The 16,538-nt window shown below is 38.4% G+C and overlaps 1 protein-coding gene and 1 non-coding gene across 2 annotated transcripts in view; both read left to right on the top strand.

Moving 5' to 3' along the window:
* LOC115221191 (ataxin-1-like) overlaps positions 1-16,538 on the top strand; it is a 610,972-nt gene that overhangs the window by 112,264 nt on the left and 482,170 nt on the right. Inside the window, exon 2 of the mRNA XM_029791340.2 lies at positions 10,810-10,962. The gene's annotated coding sequence lies outside the window, so the exon portion shown is untranslated. The remainder of the gene's footprint in view (positions 1-10,809; positions 10,963-16,538) is intronic.
* On the top strand, positions 298-368 carry Trnag-gcc. The gene has a single exon. It is a non-coding gene; the product is annotated as a tRNA-Gly (tRNA).

The following is a 16,538-nucleotide window of genomic DNA, read 5'->3' as shown; positions in this document are numbered from 1 at the left end:
GCGTAACGCTAGTAGTGTGACCAGAAGCAAGTATTGAATAATTCATATAATCAACTGCTAGTGTCAAATACATAATCAATCGTTATTAGTAAATAATAATAATAATAATAATAATAATAATAATAATAATAATAATAATATAAATAATAGTAGTAGTAGTAGTAGTAGTAATAATAATAATAATAATAATAATAATAATAATAATACAGTCAGTTGTTATTAAGTAATGATTCATAGTTAATTGTTTTTGTTAAATAGTGATGCATAGTTGTTATTATTAAACAATGATACATAGATGCATCGGTGGCTGAGTGGTAGAATGCTCACCTGCCATGCGAGTGGCCCGGGTTCGATTCCCGGCCGATGCACAAAGAATTTTTTTTAAACAGCAGTGCATCAGCATGGCCGCAGCTCTGAGCTGAAACTAGAGAGAAAAAAAAAGATGAAGGTATGGCTGTGTGGTAAGAGGTTTGTTTCCCAACCACATGGTTCCAGGTTCAGTTCCACTGCATGGCACCTTGGGTAAGTGTCTTCTACTATAGCCTCAGGCTGACCAAAGCAGTGTGAGTGGATTTGGTAGACGGAAACTGAAAGAAGCCCGTCGTATATATATATATATATACACATACATGTGTGTTTGTGTGTATGTCTGTTTGTCCCCTCCCCACTGATATTGTTTGACAACCAATGCTGATGTATTTGTGTCCCCATAACTTAGCAGTTTGACAAAATAGACAGATAGAATAAGTACTAGCTTACAAAGAATAAGTCCTAGGGTTGATTTCTTCACCTACAGAAACCTTCTAAGGTGGTGCCCCAGCATTGCTGCAGTCAAATGATTGAAACAAGTAGAAGAATAAAAGAATACCATATCTGATGGCATAAAAGACACACAGACATATTTGAAGCATCCCAATTTTGGCAGCACAGGTTCAAGAAAAAAAAACCCAGTTTTAGTGCATTAAAGCTTATGAAAGACTCAACTTTGCATATAGGACCCAGGGTAATGTTTTGAGACACATTTGTTAGGGTTGGGTGGGTAAATGTGTATCTTGTATACCATAAAATATGGTATATGTGTATGTAGTTGAGGTTATAAGAGATAATGGTGTCATTGAGACCCAAAGGTGTCAGGTAATGCTGAATAAGTGCTATAGACAGACCATAGTTAAGTTCCAGATTCAGTAATATTGCGAATAAAGGGTTCAACGTTGCTGTAATTATTGCATAATCAGATAAAAAAACCAAGGCTGTATTGATATTAGAGCATATTTGATGGCATAAAAGATGCATGGGTATATTGGGCACATTCCTATTTTAGCAGCACATATTCAGAGACATAAAAGTTTAAACATATGAGAGGACCAACTTTGCATATAGGACCCAGAGTGAATTTTTTTGTGACACATTTTTGGGATAAAAGTGTGTTTTATATGCTATCGAATACGGTTGTCAATTAGTAGTGTTAAATTAATGAATCAGAATCTGTTATGTAAAACAGAGTCAAGCGAAACAAAAGTATCCCAAAATGTATGAAATGATTCATTCCAAAGAGGGAAGGAGACACAGCCATTGGTGGGGTGGGATGGGAGAGCAGGTGCCAATCAAAGAACACCACAGATCCAGGATTACACAGACTGCAAAAGGGCGAGTGCTCTCTCTCTCTCTCTCTCTCTCTCCCCACTATCTCTCCCTCTCTTTCTCCCTCTCTCCCTCTCTCCTTCTCTCTCCTCATTGTGTTCTTCTACCTATGGGATCATGTTGAAAAAAAATAATAAACCTATTCACCCAAGCTATTCTCACCTCTTTCACTCACCATCCATCAAGTTCACCCTTACCTTCCTCCCCAAGTGGAACTTAAAGAAGTTGAGTACTAATGATGATGATGATGATGATGATGGTGATGGTGATGGTGATGGTGATGATGATGATGATGGTAGTGATGACGACAACGATGATGATGGTGATGGTGATGATGATGAAATATTTTATATTTGCTGATGTAAATGTTCTGATTATTAACGAACCTCTCAACCATAACCATGTTAATTACATTTCTCAACAGAGAATTCCAGTTCTTTCCTCTGTTGAATAGCAAAATTATATTCTTTAGTCTCAATAGCAACTATTACAGCAATGGATGAATTAGCTTTGCCTCCATAGACCCTACCCTTTATCTCTCCCCCTTTCTCTCTTTTGTCTTTAATCTTTTTTTCTTTCTTTTCTTCTTCTTGTCTTTCTCTTCAATGAACCATCAATGTCGTAAGAGGAGAGTGAGGAGTGTGTGTGTATGTGTGTGTGTGTGTGTGTGTGTGTGTGTGTGTGAGTGGGGGTGAGAGAGAGGGAGACATAGTGACAATGTGAGAGAGCATGTCTGTGACTAAAGAGAGCATGACGTAGAGAGGGTGTCTGTGAAAGAAAAGGAATAAGAGAGAGTGAGTGAGAGACAATGTGTGGGGGTGGAGAGTGAGAGCCAGACAGACATGCAGGCAGACAGAGAGACCGACAATGAGGGAGAGAGAGAGAGAGAGCATGTCTGTTGCTAGAGAAAAAAAGCAGAGAGTGTGTCTATAAGAGAAAAGGGATTAAGAGAGACAGAGAGAGAGATACAATGTGTGGGGGTGGAGAGAGAGAGAAGAGAAAGAGAGAGAGAGGGGGGAAAGAAAGAGAGAGAGAAAAAGAAAGAGAAAGAGAGAAACAGATAGAGAGAAAAAGAAAGGGAGAAACAGACAGATAGCTAGAGAGAGTGTCTGTAACAGAAAAGGGATTAAGAGAGACAGAAAGAGAGAGATACAATGTGTGGGGGTGGAGAGAGAGAGAGAGAAAGAGAGAGAGAAAGAGAAAGAAAAAGAGAAAGAGAGAAACAGATAGAGAGAAAGAGAAACAGATAGACAGATAAAGAGAAAGGGAGAAACAGACAGATAGAGAGAGAGAGTGTGTTTGTAAGTGAGAGAGCAAAGAAGTGCAAGTTTGTTGTTGTTAGAGTTCTGCTAAGTGAAGCTTGCTACATGTCAGCTTCAGTGTCTAATATCTGCATAAAGCACTGCATTAAAGAAGATAGCAACAATGACAACAACGAAGGAGCCTTTATGTAGCTGCTTGGTTTACTAGAAATAGAAGCCAAATCCCCCTTAACTCGCACACACGCTTCATAATGTTTTTAAAATAAAAGGAAAAGTTGAAATTGGTGCAGGCATAGCTGTGAGGTTACAAAGCTTGCTTTGCAGGCATGCAGTATTAAGTTCAGTCCCACTGTACAGTACCTCGGGCAAGTACCTTCTGCTATAGTACCTTGTGAGTGAATTTGATGGGTGGAAATTATATGGAAATCTATTGAGTGTATGTATATATATACATATATACACACACACACACACACACATATATATGTGCGTGTGTGTGTGTATATATATATTTTTATGTGTGTGTGTGTTCTTTTATTCTTTTACTTGTTTCAGTCATTTTGACTGTGGCCATGCTGGAGCACCGCCTTTTAGTCAAGGAAATCGACTCCGGGACTTATTCTTTGTAAGCCTGGTACTTATTCTATTGGTCTCTTTTGCTGAACTGCTACGTTACTGGTATGTAAACATACCAACATCAGTTGTCAAGTGATGGTGGAGGGACAAACACACACACACACACACACATATATGTATATATACAACAGGCTTCTTTCAGTTTCCATCTACCAAATCCATTTACAAGGCTTTGGCTGGCCTGAGGCTATAGTAGAAGACACTTGCCCAAGGTGACATATATATATATATGTGTGTGTGTGTGTTGTGTGAAGGCATGTGGCTTAGTGGTTAGGGGCAGTCAGCTCACAATTGTAAGGTCGTGAGTTTGATTCCTAGCAATGCGTTGTGCTCTTGAGCAGGGCACTTTATTTCACATTGCTTCAGTCCACTCAGCTGGTAAAAATGAGTAGTACATGTAATTCAAAAAAGGGCCAGCCTTGTCACATTTTGTGACAGACTAAGTCTCCCAGAGAACTACATGAAGGGTTCACATGCCTGTGGAGTACTCCACCATTTGCACATTAATTTCATGAGTGGGCTCTTCTGTTGATTGGATCAGCTGGAGCTCTCGTGTGTGTGGTGTGTGTGTGTGTGTGTTTGTGTGCTTGTGTTTATCTTCCGACAACCAGTGTTGGTTTGTTTACATTCCCATAACTTAGCAGTTTGGCAAAAGAGACTGATAGTATAAGTTATAGGCTTAAAAGAATAAATACTTTGGTTGATTTGTTCGACACCCTTCAAGGTGGTGCCCCAGCATTGCCATAGTCCAGTAACTAAAATGACTAACCGATAAAAGATACATTGATAAATGTGACTACCCTAATTATGCTGTTTGTAAAAACAAGATGTGGCGGCCATGGCTGGATTGTCTTTGATCATAGTTTTGCTCAGTCATGGTTGACCTCGGCCTAAACAACAACAAAATAGAAGGCAGACATGGAATGAAAGAGATTTAGATGTTATTATTGCAAAATATTAATGTCTGTGTGTGGGTGAGAAATAAGCTCAAAATATTAATTTGTGTGTGGGTGAGAAATAACCTCAATTAATTTTTTTTTTCCAACAACAACATTAAAAAGAACAGCAGCACCACCTTATAAATAAATGGTTTATGGTTGCTTGCATGTTTCCATAACAACCACTAATTATTTGTAACATTATGTGAGAGTACCGACAACAAATCTCAATGAATTATGTCTATGACGAACAAAGTAATCTTATTTATTTTTATTTTTTATTTTTTATTTTCTATTTTCTATCATTTTTTTTTTTGGCATTTTGTTTCAATCCATTTCTTCTGTTTTAGCTTGGCTTGCTTTGTTGTTTTTGTTGTTGTAGGTCAGTTCTGATGAAGCAGATCTATAATTAAAAGCCTTCCAATTGTGACCGTCTCACATATACATCATCATCATCATCGTTTTAACATCCGTTCTCCATGCTGGCATGGGTTGGACTGTTTGACTGAGGACTGGCAAGCCATTAGGTTGCACCAGACCCAGTCTAATCTGGCAAGGTTTCAACTGCTGGATGCCCTTCCTAATGCCAACCACTCCGAGAGTGGAGTGGGTGCTTTTTATGTGCTACCAGCATGGGAGCCAGTCAAGCATCACTGGCATCAACCACGTTTGGATGGTACTTTTTATGTGCCACCAGCATGGGAGCCAATTGGGGGGCATACACACACACACCCATGTACACACACATGCACATACACATGTCATCATTATCATCATCATCATAATTTAACATCTGTATTCCATGCTAATATATACACACACACACACACACACACATATATATATTAGGTTGGTGCATAATTATTGCGGCTTTTTTCAATAAATTTTATTCAACAAAAACAATAACAACATTTAACAAAAACATATTTAAATGATTATTCCAACCAGCTGCCAAGCAAATGGGAAGCAGGTTTTGTTAAATGTTGTTATTGTTTTTGTTGAATAAAATTTATTGAAAAAAGGCCATAATAATTATGCACCAACCAAATATATTTATATATAGGTTAAAGTAGAATGCTGTGAGGAGTGGAAACTCCAAAATTTTGGACAAAGTCCTTCTTCAGGGGAAAAGTCAAAAGGGAAAAATTAATGAAAGACATCCTCTAAGTTAATAAAAAAAAAACTGGTTGCAACTGATCAGGAACACAGGACCATGTGAGCAAGAAGTGGTAGGAGAAATAGTGAAACAAGGGAGGAAAAAAGTACAATGGAATGAAGAGAAACAGATGAGATGAGAGTGGAGATGAAAGAGAAGAAAGGGTTTAACGAACTAAAGGGATATGTAGGATTAGAAGGAAAGATCTTCATTTAAACTTGTTGGTGTCATGATGCTAAGTTTGAATATGAAACATTGTTCCCTTCGTTTTCATGCGAATATGGATCCATAGTGTTTGGTAATGTTGCACACTGATAAGTAAGGAAGAAAGGGCAATGAAATGAGGACAAACAAGCGAAGTGGAGAGTGAAATGTAGATAAAGTGGGAGTGGAGCTGAAAGATAAGAAAGGGTTTAATGAAGTCAGGGGAGGTCTAGGAAGAGAAGAAAAAAATGTTCATTTAAACCTGTTGGTGACATGGTGGCAAGTTTAGATATGAAACCTTGTTCCCTCTGTTTCCTTGAGAATATGGTGTGTGGTGATGTTGGCTGCAAACTGGCAGAATCGTTAGCACACCGGCGAAACGCTTAGCAGTATTTTGTTTGCCGCTATGTTCTGAGTTCAAATTCCGCCGAGGTCGACTTTGCCTTTCATCCTTTCGGGGTCAATTAAATAAGTAACAGTTACACACTGGGGTTGATATAATCGACTTAATCCGTTTGTCTGTCCTTGATTGTCCCTTCTGTGTTTAGCCCCTTGTAGGTAGTAAAGAAATAGGTATTTCGTCTGTCTTTATGTTCTGAGTTCAAATTCCACTGAGGTCGACTTTGCCTTTCATCTTTTCGGGGTCGATAAATTAAGTACCAGTTGCAAACTGGGGTCGATCTAATCGACTGGCCCTCTCCCCAAAAATTTCAGGCCTTGTGCCTAGAATAGAAAAGGATGTTGTACACTGATAAGTGAGTGATGAAATGGGATGTAGTATTGTAGTAGGCTAGGCTTACATTGTAGTATGTTTTGAATATACTCCTGAAAGTAATCATTAAGATAATGGCCTGTTTCATTAATGTAGAGTGCACTGCATTTTTTGCATAGGATGCAATATATAAAGTTAGACAATGTGCAAAGGAAGTTCTGAGTAACCTGAAGTTGTGTTCTTAGGCCCAGTAGTGGTAGTAGGGCCAGGTGTTGCATCATCAGGAGCACGTTTGAAAGGGCCTGGTTGTGTGGAACAGACATTCTTTTTGTTCTTTTTCATCATAACCATTATCTCTTATTTTTTATTTTTTACTAGTTTTGGTCATTTGATTGTAGCCTTGCTGGGGCACTGCCTTGAAGGATTCTAGTCACATAAACCAACCCCAATACTTATTTTTGTTTAAAGGCTGGTACTTATTCTATCGGGCTCTTTTGCCTGAGCTGCTAAGTTACAAGGACATAAATACACCAACACTGTTTTCCAAGTGGTGGTGGGAGACAGACACAGATACAAGAGCACACACACATACACACACACACACACACACACACACACACACCCACACACAAACACACACACACGCACACACACACACACACACACACACACAAACACACACACACACACACACATGCACACACACACACACGCACACACACACACAACACACACACACGCACATGCACACACACACACACACACACACACACACATGCATGGTTAGCTTCCACACAGTTTCCATCTACCAAGTCCACTCACAAGGATTTTGTCGGCCTGAGGCTTTAGTAGAAAATACTTGCTCAGAGTGCCATGCAGTGGGATTGAACCTGGAACCATGTTGTTGTGAAGCAAACTTCTTACCACACAGCAATGCCAGAACCTATCCACACTTGATTAAGACGTTTTCTTTACAATCACATACGTCTTGGTTCTACCCTTCCTTACCTATATAAGACAATAGACTGGGATCTGAAAGACATTTGGCTGCTATGCCTAACAAGGCAAACAATCACATAATGTTGTGGTTCTCAACCCCTTTTTTACCTGTTGTCCCTTTTGATTTCTATTTTATTCTACTGGACCCTCATACCAGTTTTATGTTTAAAAAAAAATCATATTATATTTTTATACTCTTTTACTTGTTTCAGTCAATTGACTGTGGCCATGCTGGAGCACTGCCTTTAGTCGAGCAAATCGACCCAAGGACTTATTCTTTGTAAGCCTAGTACTTATTCTATCGGTCTCTTTTGCTGAACCGCTAAGTTACGGGGATGTAAACACACCAGTGTTGGTTGTCAAGCAATGTTGGGGGGACAAACACAGACACACTAACATATATACACACGCATATATACCCCACCCTGGCCATATGGTTGAGAACCACTGCTATTGAGGTAGTAAATAGTTGGCTTATAAACAGTTATAGGTAATTTCTGGTGGAATTTCATACAGTAGAAACACATTTCAGGAAATTGAACTGACTGATAAATAAATAGATTGACAATGGAATTGGTTGATGTGTTATTGACATAATAAATCCAAGAAATTCTTGTTTAAGTAAAGTGTACCATACGTGAAATAAATAAAGGAAAGCTGTGTTTTATAACAAAGAAGGAAGATGATAACTAAATAACATCTCATTGAAAGACTTGATAAAATATGTTAATTATAACTAGGTGCTTGAGAAAAAAAAAATAACGTGATTACTGTTGGCATTTTGAACATGTCAACAGCATAATTATATTATGAAGAATTTTGTCTTAAACACCCTTCCCAAAGAGAAAGATCTCCCACTCCCCACAACACAAAATATTGTAGATAAAAGTTTGATGATTTGATTATATTGTGAGCTGCAGGGAATTCTTCATTGTCAGAGAGGAGGAGACAAAAGAAATCTAAAGACTTAAATCTATTCATTTTATAGTAAATTTCATAACTTACTTTTGTGGTTTAATTTGTGCATCATCATCATCATCATCACCATCGTCGTTATCATCATCATAGTCATCATTATTTAATGTTGATTTTTCCATGCTTGCATGGGTCAAACAGAATTTGTAGAGGAGGATTTTCTACAGCCTTTCCTGTCACCTGTCACCAACTCTCACCTGTTTCCAAATCAGGTAATATTTTCCCATAGCTTGACATGTTTTTCTTGGAAGACTGGAAATGAACAATCTTGTTTATATGATGATAATGATGATGCTCATTTACAACTGTCACACACACAAACCTGTATGTAAAAGTAAAAGTAAAGATATCCTTCGGTCATGAATGACCATGGGATTGCACCTAGAAAGTTCCCCTCCAAAGCACAAGTCCAGGAAAGGCTGTTTATGGAAGACTAACAGTCAGCCATGCATACTCACCTCACCTATCCACACCATGAAGTGGGTTTCTTTCTGTTTCTGTCTATTACAACACTTTAGTTGGCCCAGGGTCACAGTAGAAGACAACTTCCAAAGATGCCATGGGACTGAACTCAAAACCCTGTAGTTAGGAAGCAAACTTCTTACCAAACAGCCATGCCTATATATATATATATATGTAGATGTGATGGTCATGGATGGTAAGTCTTTGCCGTGATATTGCATGATAATTGTTGATGAGTGTCTCCATCATGCAAACAGTGTCCCTCATGTCTGATTTTCCAAGATATTTCTGGTCATAATATTTCCTTACTTGAAAACAGGTGAGGGTTAATGACAGGAAGGGTACCCTGCTGTATAAAAATCTTTCTCAACAAATTCCATCCAATCCATGCCAGCTGGAAAAGTAGACATTAAATGATGATTATGATGATGAAGATGATGACTGTCATCATCATCATCATCGTTTAACATCCGCTTTCCATGCTAGCATGGGTTGGACAATTTGACTGAGGACTGGCAAGCCAGATGGCTGCACCAGGCTCCAATCTGATATGGCAGACTTTCTACAGCTGGATGCCCTTCCAAGGGCCAGTGGTACATATATGTGTGTGTGTGTGTGTTTGTATGTATGTATGTATCTTTTATCTTTTACTTGTTTCAGTCATTAGACTATGGCCATGCTGGGGCACCGACTCGAAGAATTTTAGTTGAATGAATTGACATCGATACTTTTTTTTTTAAGCCTGGTACTTATTCTATCAGTTAATTTTGCTGAACCGCTAAGTTATGGGGACATAAAACCACCAGCATTAGTTGTCAAACAGTAGTGGAGGACAAGAAAGAAACAAATGATCTGTAGATTGGTGATGGTGATGGCAGTGGTGATTGTGATGCTTGTAATGGTGGTGGTGGTGGGGGCACATATGGGTGTTAATGATTTTGATTCTTGTCTGAATTTTTGTTAATACCTTTTCATTCACAGCTGACTAGAATCAATTTTGGTACAGAATATGGTATCACTTTAACAAGCTAATTATCGGAAATATGTCACAGAATAACATCTCCACTACCACCACTACCACCGACACCATCAGCATGACATCACCATCATCATCATTTTCATCATCATCATCATCTATTACCATATTAGGCATTGATTCAGTTGATCTCTCATATATTGTATTGTGCTTGTTGCCTCTGCTGAATTGAGTTCCGCCCAATTTCCTTCCTATACAGGATCACTTATGAAGTCCTTGTGCAGTTTTAAATTTGAAATTTTGAATATTTTATGATTGTAATTCAATGTATGATAGAATTAATCTTTAAAGTAAATTCCGTAGAATCCTGGTGCAGCTGTTTTATCAACATCAGTCTAAATAATTTATGATAATTGCTTATTAATTTTTAAAGAGTTTCATAATTACTGCAACATTATTTTGAGGGTACATGTAAAGATGACTGTTTATTCAAATAAACATTGCTCTGTTGATGATTTGTGAGTTAGGATAACTACTAATCTGGTTTAATGTCATATACAAAACCAGCTGCAAAATTTTATTTCTAGAACTTGACAATTGCATCACTGTTCCCGAGCATAGAAAACTAAACTAAGGACACGAGAAGGTTTAATTTCATCACCCTAGGTTCTCAGTTCAAATCCTACTAAAGCTGACTTTTATTTTATTCCAGCTGGATTGAAAACTATAATTCCAATAACATAATGAAATACATGGGGTGATTCTATTGATTTGTAACTTTGTTAGAATTTGATGTTACCTCATAGCAAAACATCTCCATTAATTTCATCTATTTTTTTTTATTCCAGATATAATCTAGTTGGAAAAATGATGGACTTGATTAATAAAATGATGTGACTCTATCTTACCCTTACACTCAATTACTATGGCTCTTTATACAGTGCCATATTGTAACTTATTTGGAATTATAGCAGACTCTCTGTTACTGGATTTAATTTACGGTAAGTCTTAATACTGTTCTGTTTTATATTTTCTCTTTTACAGGTTACCAACCTGTAACACCTCCATCATTTGTTATTTTATTTACTGATATTATTATATCATTACTAGTAAAATGTTGGACCAGGTGATGGAAGTTATGGAGAGAATCATAGCTCAACTAATTGGGGAGAGAGTTAGTCTTGATGAGGTGCAGTTTGGTTTTGTGCCAGGCAGAAGCATCACTGATGTTATATTTCTGGTAAGACAGCTGCAGGAAAAATACCTAGCCAAAGATAAACCTCTATACTTGGCTTTTTTTGACTTGGAGAAAGCCTTTGACAGAGTCCCCTGATCCCTTATCTGGTGGTCATTATGGAAACTAGGGATAGATGAGTGGTTGGTGAGAGCTGTACAAGCCTTGTACAGGGATGCTACCTGTAAGGTGAGGGTTAGCTATGAGTACAGCGAAGAATTTAGGATACAAGTAGAGGTTCACCAAGGATCGGTCCTCAGACCCCCTTGTTCATCAGAGTCCTCCAGACAATAACAGAGGAATTTAAGCTGTCCCTGGGATCTCCTCTATACTGATGACCTTGCTCTAATAGCTGAATCAATACCAGAACTAGAGAAGAAATTCCAGGTATGGAAGCAGGGTCTAGAATCGAAGGGCCTTGGAGTTAACCTAGCAAAACCAAAGTCTTAGTAAGTAGGAAGGCAGGCAGATCCCAAATCTCTTCAGGTAGATGGCCCTGCTCAAGCTGTAGAAAAGATGTAGGTGTAAACTCCATAAGATGCACCCAGTGTAAGCTTTGGACACATAAAAAAGTGCAGCAACATTAGAGGAAGGCTAACAGGGAAAATAACTTTTGTATGTGCAAGATACACAGGTACAATAAACATCGAAAATGTGCGGAAAATAGACTCCATCAACTATTGGTGGGACAAGCTAGAGGTAGTAGATAGCTTCTGTTATCTTGGTGACCAAGTTAGTAGCAGAAGTGGATGTTCAGAGAGCATAGCTGTGAGAATAATATTAGGCTGGATAAAGTTCAGAGAGCTCCTACCTCTGCTAGCAACAAAAGGTCTATCTCTCAGAGTGAAAGGCAGATTGTATGATGCCTGTGTGTTAACAGCTATGCTACATGGCAGTGAAACATGGGCTGTGACAGCTAAGGACATGTGTAGGCTTGAAAGAAATGAAGCCAGTATGCTTTGCTGGATGTACAATGTTCAATGGAGTGTAGGCATCTTGATAGAAAAATTAGGCATAAGAGGCATCAGATGTAGTGTGCAAGAGAGATGACTGTGCTGGTATGGTCATGTGATGCATTATGGATGAGGACAGCTATGTAAAGAAGTACTGATCTGTAACTGTGGAGGGAAACTGTGGTAGAGGTAGACCCAGGAAGACATGGAATGAGGTGGTGAAGCACGATCTCCAAACTTCACAGAGCTTCACAGAGGCAATAACTAGTGACCAAGATCTTTGGAAATATACTGTGCTTGAGAAGACCCATCAAACCAAATGAAATCATAGTCATGACTGATGCTGGTGTCATGTAACTGGCACCTGTGCCAGTGGCACGTAAAGAGCACCTTTCGAGCATTGGGCCTCATGGAGGCAAAGTGGCTGAGTTCCTTTCAAGTGTTGGGCCTCATGGAGGTGAGTTCCTTTCAAGCATTGGGCCTCATGGAGGTGAGTTCTTTTCAAGTGTTGGGCTTCATGGAGGCAATGACCGAGACCCATGGCATTATGTCATGCTTAAGAAGACCCATCAAGCTGAGCAAAATTGCAGTCATGGCAGATACTGGTGTTATGCAAGCAACACCCATGTTGGTGGCATGTAAAAGCACCCATTTCACTCTCAGAGGAGTTGGTGTTAGGAAGAGCATCCAGCATAGAAACCATCCCAAATCAAGCTGGAGTCTGGTGCAGCCTTCCAGCTTGCCAGCCCTGGTCAAACCGCCCAACCCATGCCAGCATGGACATTAAGTGACTATGATGATGATGATGATTATCATAGAAGTAAGGTTGCAAGCTGGTAGAATAGTTAGTACACCAGGTAAAATGATTAACGGCATTTTGTCCATCTTTACTTTCTGAGTTCAAATTCTGCTGAGGTCCACTTTGCTTTTCATCCTTCCTGGGTTGCTAAAGTAAGTACCAGTTGAGCATTGGAGGAGAGATCTAATCAACTTACCCCCTCCCTTGGACTTGATAGTCTTGTGCCAAAATTTGAAATCAGTATTATCATAAAAGTACTGTAGATTGACAAAATCTTTAGAACATTGAATATAAAATACCTTGTGGTATTTAGTTGTGGATTTTTATTGTGTAAGTTAAAATCCTGTTGAGGTCAGTTCTGCTTTTCATCCTTCCATGGCTAATAAAATAATTGATTTTGTTAGCTGTACTCTCCATCATTGGTGTTATGATGTACGTGTACACGTAGGAGTAAAATAGTATTACTCAAATTAATATTTGGATGTGGTTATCTAAAATAACCTATCACAGAATTATTATGTTCACACAGAATGCACTCCATACTACTTGAACACAGGTACGATATTAACCCAACACATATCATTAACACGATCAACTACCTCTGACAGTTCACACAGTTCTTTATTTATTGGAATCCATTTGTCAGCTTCCAGTCACGTGGTGGTGTACAGGATTCTCCCATAACAGTTGGACTACAGTTAGACATCACCATTATCACACCATGAAATAATGGGTCGTTAATTAGTACAGTTGTTAGAGTGTTGGACATGCATGCAACTTGCTTTCTGAGTTCAAATTCCTCCAAGGTCAACATTGCTGATAAAGGCAGTACTACAGCTCTTTACATTCTGAGTTCAAATCCTGCCAGCGCCTACATGGGTGGTAGACTTAGTCCATTTCCCAGTTCAACACTACCATTTAGCACCTTGGGTGCTTTTAGTGAACTTCACTCTGTTGCAAGCATTCTGGTCTGGTCTCCCATTTGAGGATACCTTCCTCCTTCCTTTCCACCTGTCTCAGAGGCCCTGTAAAGGGTCATAGTCACTGCCCTTCCCTTCTAAGAGATAAAAAAAGAAGAAATGCAAGGATGGTGGATTGGCACAGTTTGCAGAGTGTTAGTCAAATACTTTGTGGTATTTAGTTGTTTCATTCTGCTTTGCATTTTATCCCTTTGAATTTGATAAAATTAAATCCCAATCAAATACTGAGCATGATGTAATTGATTGTCCTCTCACCTGGCCACATGTGTGACCTTGCCTCTATCTTAAAAATAAATTTTATTTCAACAACTTGCTGATCAATGATCAGTTTGTTTGCTGAAATTATAAACAAGACAATCAACTCTTGTTAGATTTGTTGATCTGGGGATGCTTCTGGCTGATGAAACATGACACCATCAAAACACTGGCTGTCCTTGAATCTCTTATACTAATGAATCAAGTGTGTTATGAACACATATTCATCATAAAGGAGAAACTGTTCTCCGGTGACAATCACAACAGTGATTATCATATTCATATTTGAATATGTTGAAACATATTAAGAATGAATATGCACGTCATCGTTTTGAATCTTACTGTTCTCCATGCATATGATGGATTCATTAAATTTTATTTCTTCTTCAAACGACAGTTGGGAGGCAGAATCATTACACATCGCACAAAATATTTTGCAATGTTTTATTACATTCCTTTATTCTGTGAGTTTGAATCCTATCAAGGCCAGCTTTGAAAGTATTTAAAAAACCATTGCCAATGTATTTCGCTCAAGGTTGTACGGGGAATGTAGATATCAAACCATTATTATTTATAGTGGTACATTCATTGAAAATCAAAAGACTAAGCCACCAATTTGAACACAATTGCTAGTGATGATCAGTAGTTCTCAACCATTCGTTGCCTGTGGACCCCTTTGATTCCTATTTTACATGAATGTACTCCCATAGCCATTCAAGGTTTAAAATATCCTATTTATATTTATATAATTAGATATTAGGAATTGTATAAAAAATATTTGGTGTATTGTAAATGTAAAACGAATTTATTGTAAATAAATTTTGACAAGAAAATCTTATATGGATCCCCAAGGGCCATATGGACCCCCATTGAGAATCACTGTTCAAGATGAAGGATCAAAATCCATAAGTTTTTTTTGATCAGGATAGATTTGAGAATTTGTTTTTCCTCATCACTTAATCCATGGAAAGAATTAGACACTTTCAGCTTATTCAGTTCCATGGAAGGGTTTGGACATTAACAACTAATAAGAGAAGCCTTTAAGCTTCATCAGACAAAATGGATTTATCTACTGGATAAAGATTTCTGTAGAAGAAGACAGAACTGATCTCTCAGTCCTGAATTCATGTGTATGAAAGAGGATGGAACTCATCTATCAGGTTTTCATTTTTGTCTATGACAGAAAGCAAAATTGATCTGTCAGACTTTCATTTCTGTGTATGAAATAAGTCAGACCATTAGGGCTTCCCTATGCATGTGAATTTCTGCGTATGAAATGAGTTAGAGTTATGGCTTCCCTATGCATGTGAAGACTGGATCCAACAAACTCTGTGGAAGAAACCTTTATAGTTCAGTGGTGAGAAGGTGGCTGCAGTAATGCATTGTGGAATTCAGAGTGTAAGATGAAGCAAGTAAAGACATTTTGGTCATCCACTGCATCTATCTCCATCCTCAGTTGTCTTGACCTGGTCTTGCAACTGGATCAAAGATGGTCACAGAGGAGAGAGTGAGATCGATGATGTGTAATTTTGGAGGAGAGGCTAAGTCAACTACACTGACCCTAGTACTCAACTGGTACTTATTTTATTGACCCTGAAAGGCTGAAAGACAAAATCAACCCCAGCAGAATTTGAACTCGGAATGTAAATATGTATGAAATGCTACTAAGCATTTTGCTCACCTTGCTAACATTTATGCCAGCTCCCCATCTTAATAATGATGGACCCTCTCATCAAAGACGACGTATAAGTGTTCAGCTTTTGCTGAATGACCTGCACAAATGATTTGTTCATAGTGATCAAATGTATGTGCTGCACATTAACTCACTCCCTCCATCAAATTGACGTTGTCTGAACAGGTGCACTGCATACCACATGTTGGGTGTTGAAGTGATTGCAAAGTAATGTGAGATGAAGCGTTTTGCTCAAGAACACAACACACCACACAGAAATCATGATCTAGTAATCATGAGTTGAACAGCACAACCACTAAGCTATGCATCCTCACCTTAATAATAATAATAATAATAATAATAATAATGCTAGTGGTGATGCTGAACAATTGATAAACTTGTTGATATGACTGGTGTGTCCTGGAACTCCTGCCAACAAATTTTGAGCAAGGAATTGCGAATGAAGACTGTTGCAGCAAAACTTGTGCCTTGCATGCTCAAAGAAGATCAAAAGCAGTCATGAGTGAATGTGTGTTGTGAACTGAAAGAACATTTGAAAGTTGATCTGGACCTTTTATTTAAAGGTCATCACTAGTGACAAAAGCTGATGCTATGGCTATGACCTGGAAATGAAGCAGCAGTCAAGTCAATGGAAGCATTCAATATCACTATGCCCCCAAAACA

This window comes from Octopus sinensis, linkage group LG18, assembly GCF_006345805.1.
Source record: "Octopus sinensis linkage group LG18, ASM634580v1, whole genome shotgun sequence".
In the NCBI taxonomy this organism is placed as follows: domain Eukaryota; kingdom Metazoa; phylum Mollusca; class Cephalopoda; order Octopoda; family Octopodidae; genus Octopus; species Octopus sinensis.
The sequence above is the reverse complement of the archived record's forward strand: the minus strand, read 5'-3'. Positions and strand labels throughout refer to the sequence as shown.